Genomic DNA, 7562 nt, shown 5'->3' with positions numbered 1-7562 from the left:
GAAAGAGAGGGAGGGAGGGTGAGGGCAAACAGAAAGGGAGAATGAGGCAGAGTTAAAAAAAAGACGAAGAGAGAATCACAGAACAGAACAAACAAAGAAAGAAGGACGGATAAGAAAAACAAATAACAGAGAGAGACGCGCAAGAGGAAGAGAGAGAATATGAAAGAAAGAGAAAGAGAGAGAGAGAGAGAGAGAGACGACGAATAAAAAAGATGAGAAAGAGTATGAAAAAGAAAGACAGAAAGTGAGAGACAGGGGAAGAAAAAAATAAAAGAAAAAGCGTTGAAAGAGAGAAGAACAGAGGACGATACAGACAGAGAGGGAAAAAAGGCACGGAAAGAAAACGACTACGAGAGGAACGTAGAGAGAGAAACAGGGAGGAAAAAATGAGAAAGAACAGAAAAGAGAGAGGTAGAGAAGGGGAAAGAAAGATATAGAGAAAGAATGAATGGGACAGAGAAGCAGAGAGAGAGAGAGAGAGAGAGAGAGAGAGAGGCAGGTAAGAGATAGAAAGAAAGACGAAGAGAGAAAATCACAAAAAAAGAAAAACAAAGTAAAAAAAGAACAGGCAGAGAGAAAGAACGATCAAGACAAACGGAGAAAAATAATTGAGGGAGAGAAAAAGAGAGAAAGAAAAACGAAAAAGAAAAACAGAGAGAGAGAGAGAGAGAGGGTGAAGACGAACAAGACAAAAAGAGAGAGAGGGACAAAGACATGAGAAAAAGAGAGACATTTTTTTCCAGCCACGATTCCTATTAATAATAGTAAAATATTTTAAATTTAAAAATATTATTATTATTATTATTATTATTATTATTATTATAAAATTACAGAAACTCACGTGATCAAAGTCTTTGCAACGGATTCGTTTGCGTTCACGTGACAACAATAATTAAATTTAAGTTCAGGTACGAATCGAAATTTTTTTTTTTTTCATCTCCTCACAACCCGACAACCAGTTTCAGGTAGTCATAAAACAGACAATGAAATATTGAAAAAAAATTCATAGAGTAACAAACAAACAAACAAACAAATAAAATACACACACACACAGTAAGTGAAATAATTGGGCGTTGGTAGTTGACGACAATCGTAATTAAACAAACAAAAAAAAATTAATAGTGGGAGGTTTTTAGGAGGAAGGAAGTTGTTGTTGCTGCTTTTGTTTGTTTAAACAAACAATTTTCCTAAATTTTTTTTTTTTTTAAGCAACTGCGTAGACGTTTTACTCTGAGCAATAAGTAATAAATTTTTCTCCTCTTCCCCTTCTCCTTTTCCCCACAAAAAAAACTTTTTTTTAAGCGTTAATTCGTCGTCTCTCCAACCACAACAACAACCAAATCATAGAGTAAATAAATCACGAAAAAAATTACCATTAAGCGCATTATAAGTCGTTAAAGAATTCTTTTTTAAGATGAAAAAGGGGGAGGGGGGAAAACAATGGATAAAAAAAAATTTAAAAAAACGTGGCACAAGAATTAATAAAAGAAATTGATAAAATTTAAAAAAAAGCCCGCGGACAATTTAAAAAAAAAAATAAAGCGAAGAGGCGGCATTGAAATTATTATTATTATTATTTTATGTACATGAACTGGCAACCGCATTTTTGCCCAAAAATGTTTTTTTTTTTTTCTGAACAACCTCCAGGCATATTTTTATACCTTACACGTCGATGAATTCGTACGAGATTTTTTTTCCTTACCGGTAAAAAGACAAAATCGTGAATATAAAATCAAATCTACCGGAAACAAAAGAAAACGACAAAAACAAACAACAACCACCGCAATACCGTGTCGCGCCGTCAAATCGTTCGGGAGGGGGGAAGGGAGGAGCCCTAAATTTTTTTGTTTGTTCGGTGGGGGGAGGGGGAAATAAAATGAAAGGCATGCGTGTGGGATTTAAACGTGAAGAAAAGCATTAATTAATTTAAAAACACTTTTTAACCACGTTTTTTTTTATTAAAAAAAAACAAAATGGCGGGTAAAAATACCTTAAAGGATTTAAATGCGTGTAAAAGGTAATAATACTCAAACAAACAAAACAACAACAACAAACGAAAAGCTCAAACCGAAATTACCCCAAGGGAAAAAATGTTTTTTTAAATAGGCGCGGTTTTCACTGAATAACCATCAGAATGGGTAGGTACTCATTTCAATAAGTTTTTACCTACCTACCTGCCAGCCTGACTGCCTACCTACCCCCCTACGGGGTTATTACGATTAAAAAAAATCTTGTGCTACCACCCATCGGGTAAAAATGGCGGGTGGTGGCGGTATCAAAAAATAATGAAATTTCGTTTGAGGTTATATCACGTCGTGACGATAATAATAATAATAATAAATTGCGTTTAATCAATCTCGAAACGATTAAAAAAAAAAAAATTTCAGACGAACGAAATCCCCGGATACCCGTCCCCCCACCGTCACCACCACTATCATCATCGTCACCACCATTACCATCACCATCATCTTCGTCACCACCGTCACCACCACCATCATCTTCGTCACCACCGTCACCACCATCGTCACCAACATCACCACCGCCATCACCAACATCATAAACTCAAAAAAAAAAAACATTCGAAGTTTATTTATTTATTTTTTTTTAAAATTTACCCGCGGAATTTAACAAAAAACCTCATTAAAAAATAAATTGGTATTTAAAAAAAAAACCGTTGCCAACATAATAAAAAAAAAAAAACTAAAACTAAACTAGATTTTAGGATTAAAAGAAGTTGATTTAAATAAACATTTTACAGGTACCCCGATTTTGACTACCGTTTGATGTCTTTTCACACAAAATCAATTAACTTATTAATTATATTATATACAAACACAAATTTATTTATTATTATTATTATCATCATCATTTATATTTTTAAGCCATAAGCATTCAGAGGTTCAGGTTTTCGGTTTTTTTTTTTTTGATTGCTCTGATTCGTTCGTGACCTGAAAATATTTTCTTAATCCACGGTCAGGGTTTTCAAGACTCTTTACGCGTACGGGTAGGTTTCCTTAATTTTTTTTTTTTTTTTTTTATTTAATAAAATAAATCTATCGATGACTGCTTCTATTTACACGTACGTTCCCCGAGCAGTACCGGTCGGGTAATTAAATCGCCTGAACAAAAAAAAAAAATACACCTGACCGGTACTCTCTCTCTCTCTCTATAAAACACCACTCCGCTAAACAACTTCCGGTTTTTTTTTTTTTTTTCATTAAAAAAAAATTATCAATTTCACAAATGACACGTTTTTTTTTTTTTTTCACCACTCGTCGAAAATTACTGCCACGATATACGCACACATATGGTCGATTCAAAAAAAAAAAGTTATAAATTTTTTTATAAACAAACGTTTATAAAACAATTAACGTACCTAATATAATTATACCTTTCGTATATAAACAAACAACAACAACAACAAACAACAAACATTTCCGTCTGCGTAAACATTTAAAAAAAAAAAAAAAGATTTTCATTTTATTTAACTTTTTTATTATTATTATTAAGGGTTAAAATTTCATGTTCATTTTTTTTTTTTTTTCATTATTATTATTATTATTATTATTATTTTCCAGGATTTTTTCTTTTTTTAAATTCCAGGTTTCCAGGTTAAATTCCAGGTTAAAATATAATATAATAAAAAAGAGTAAAAAAATTTAACGTGTGATAAAACGCAAATGGGAAAAGTAATAAAAATAAATTTTCGTCTGCTAGGCTAATGTGGAACGGGCGTAAGGTGTCAGGAGGAGGCACCAACGCCACCACCGCCACCGACCTCCCCCCTCCCACCGCATTCGTCGAGACGTTCTTCATAAATTCACCAATTAACATTTCAGACATTTCGGGCTTAACGCATAAATTTTATTTCCACGAAGGTTTTTTCGGTTGGTACTTAAAAAAAAAAAAAAAATGGATTCTGTATGGACCCTGCGGACGACGCGTAGACTCCATTTTAATATTATTATTATCATTATTAATGACGATAATGATGATAAACACACACAAGACAAAAAAAAAAACAAAACGAAAAAACAAAAAGTCGGGGGGAGGTAGAAAAGTAACGAAGAGTTTTTAATAATAAAAAAATATTAGTTCATCGTTATTGCCGATAGTTGTCGCTTTTGACAAAAACAAAGTTGGCAAAACTGAAAAACAACGTAAACAAAAACGTAAATAAAAAATTTTGGAGACGACGACGACGTCGTCATTTGTTTAAACAAATTTTTTTCGTGGAATTAGACAATAAAATTAAATTTTTTTGGCGGGAGGAAGGAAGAGGGGAGTGAGGAATCGATCGTCCTTTTTCAGTTATTCAATCATCCATCATTTTCTCTCTCTCTCTTCCTTTCGACAAATCTTTAATTACTTGAATTTGTTTTGTGCCACGACAAACGAATAAACCTTTTTTCTTTTTTTTATTGATTTATGTTCATTTTAATTTTTTTTTTTTCTTTTCAACTTTTTTTTTAATTGACGTTTTTAATTTATTGACACGACTTTTTTTTTTCTTAAATGGTTGCGCATCTTTAAAACGTTGTTAATTCTTATGATGATGCATTAATGCATTATTTTATGTTTCGAACACGATTTTGTTTTTCTATACATCCATCCATCCATCCATCCATTGTTTCTTTTGTTTTTATTGTTTTTAAATGGAATTAACAAACGACTACGACTAAGACGACGACGACGATATTATTTCCATATAAAAAATATTTTTCCAGAATGTGTTCCAGTAGAATGATTTTTTGTTTGTTTGTTTGTTTGTTTAAAACACGATTCGATAACGTTATTGATTTTTTTTTTTTTATTTAAATCTCCATAAACTCGTGAATCGATAAATCAATAATAATTTTATTTATTTAAACTTGATAAAAGCAGACGAAAAAAAAGGTGAGAAAGGCGGGGGGTGAGGGGGTGGTGGTGGTGTAAGAAAAATTTATCGAACGCGTTTTTATTATTTAAATTTATTATAATGGTCGAAGAAGAAGAAGAAGAAGAAATATCAGTGGGTACAAAGGTGAGAGAAACAAAACACAATGATGATGATGATGATGCAAGGCAAACGAGGTAAAATTTTGGGCTCGCCCCACTAATCCCACGTTTTTCTTTTTTTTTTTATTCTCCCCACGCAATTTTTCAATCTAAGAATCGTTTTTTTTTATCTCTCTCTCCCTCTCTCTCTTTTATTTAAACATAAGTTAAAAATAATAATAATAATAATGATAACACGAAACGAAGTCGGAAAAGTAAACAAAAAATCTTTGAAAGAGGAGACGAAGCCCCAAGTTACGAAAAAAAAAAAACCATTTTTGGAAACTTGGTATGGTTGTTGGTACACAGGTACGATCGCCATTAAATAAACATGAAAAGAAAATTTTTTTTTTTTTTTTTTTTACGTAACGTAAATGCATCTGACCCGTTGTGCATTTTCCTTCTCTCCTCCCCCCTCTCGCTCTTTCTCTCCCTTTGTGCTTCTCTCTCTCTCTTTCTCTCCCTTTGTGCTTCTCTCTCTCTCTTTCTCTCCCTTTGTGCTTCTCTCTCTCTTTCTCTTTTTCTCTATCATCTCGTTTAACCCGTTAAACGTTATGAAACCACTTGATGATTTTTTCTCTCTCTCTCTCACTATTTTTCTTTGTTTTTTAATTTGTCATAATTAATCAAGCAGACGACGCGGATAAATGGAAAGGGGTATGATTATGACGTCACATAACACAAACAATTAAAAAATATCGTTCGTTTGTGTCACGCTAAAAAAAAAATCGGTTCTTTTTTTCTCCATTTTTTAGGAAACAAACAAACGAACAAACACAAACGAACAATTTTTTTTCGTATTAATTTAGAAGATAAAATTGATGATGATAATAATAATAATTTCGGATGAATTGCTTGTTTGTTTGTTTTTTTTTTCAATTAATAATTAGCAAATAAAATGAATCTCGGAACAAACATTAAAAAATAACAAACAATAAAATAATAATAATTATTATTATTATCATTATTTACAATAACAACTATTGTGATATAGTTCAAAAAAGAATTGAATTATAACAACAACAACAACAACCGAATCGAACCACCAACAGTTTTTAAATTTTTTCATCGACACATTTAATAATATCTTCTCTACACTCGATCATATCTTTTTATTATTATTATTATTTTTTTTCTTTTACCTGAACCTGATGATGAAGATTAAAAAAAAAAAAAACTTGAACGACAACAACCATCAACGTATACAAGATGACCGTTGACGGCTTTATTATTATTATTATTATTTTTTAAACGACGTAAAAGCAAAAGATGCATCGAGTGATGCCAAATAAAAAATAAAGGAAAGGAAAGGGTCGTTGTTACATGTTTAGTAAGGCAAAGGAGAAAATATGGAGGGGGGGAGAGGAAGTGAAGAGAGCGGGATCAGGCGGAGAAACGAAGGGGAAGTGGCGGAGATGCGAAGAGAAACGATGGCGGGGAAACGAAGGGGATGTAGCAAAAGGAAAAGAGGAGAAAAGATTAGGAAGGGAAAGAAGAAAAATTTTTTTTTTTATTATTATAGATAAAATTACTTCATGAGTTTTCACCTACATATTAATTATCTACCATCAGATTTTCTCACTTTTCACTCTCTCTCTCTCTCTCTCTTTCTGTGCCTCTTTCTCCTCCCTCTCTTTCTCCCCATCTCCCCCTCTCTCTTTTTATTAAAATACATACAAAAGAATATAACCGAGTATCAATAAATATAAAACCACCATTACCACTCATCGTTTAAAGAATTCACAGGTTAGCCAACGTAAACGGGAAAAAAAAAAAAAACTTCATTATATTAAATTAAGTATTTTAAAAAATATATTATTATTATTATTATTATTATTATTATTATTATTATTATTATTACGAAGTGTAAAAAGAAAAGAAAAAAAAGGTTAAAAGGAAAATTTTAACCTTGATTAGTGGTCACACCTTTTTTTTTTTTTTTTTTAAATTTTTTTTTCCTTTCTTCTTCTTCTCCTTTGTTGTTGTTTTTTTTTATAAATAAAACACTACTGACAACATAACAAAAAAAAAAAATTCGATTAACATATTACTTTTAAACCGCCGAGTTTGGATTGGAAAAAAAAAAAAAAAAAAAAAAAAAATTATTAACAAATTTTTTTTTTTGGCTCGTTTGCCGTTAACGACGGTAAGAAAGAATTGACGTGGTTACAGATGACAATGTGGACAAACCGGTTAACGAAGGAGAAACGAAATTGAAAAAATTAAAAATAAATAATAATAATAATAATAATAATAAAATTTTACCGGTACCGGTAAAAAATGACGGTTGGTAATAATAACCGTTATCGATAAAAACAATGACCGGTACAAAAAAAAATTATTAAAGTTAATAATAATAATAAACAATAATAATAATGATCACCTTTTTTTTTCATTTATTAAACAACATCGTAACGGAAATAATTATCGAACGATTTATCAAACGATCGATCGATCCATCGTTCGATAAATCGATACCTCCCTGCAAAAAGACAAAAAATTCCTTTCGAGTTTTATTTATTTAA

Source organism: Pediculus humanus, genomic scaffold (genome assembly GCF_000006295.1).
Source record: "Pediculus humanus corporis 1103172107775 genomic scaffold, whole genome shotgun sequence".
NCBI lineage: Eukaryota > Metazoa > Arthropoda > Insecta > Psocodea > Pediculidae > Pediculus > Pediculus humanus.
This window is presented reverse-complemented; position numbering follows the sequence as displayed.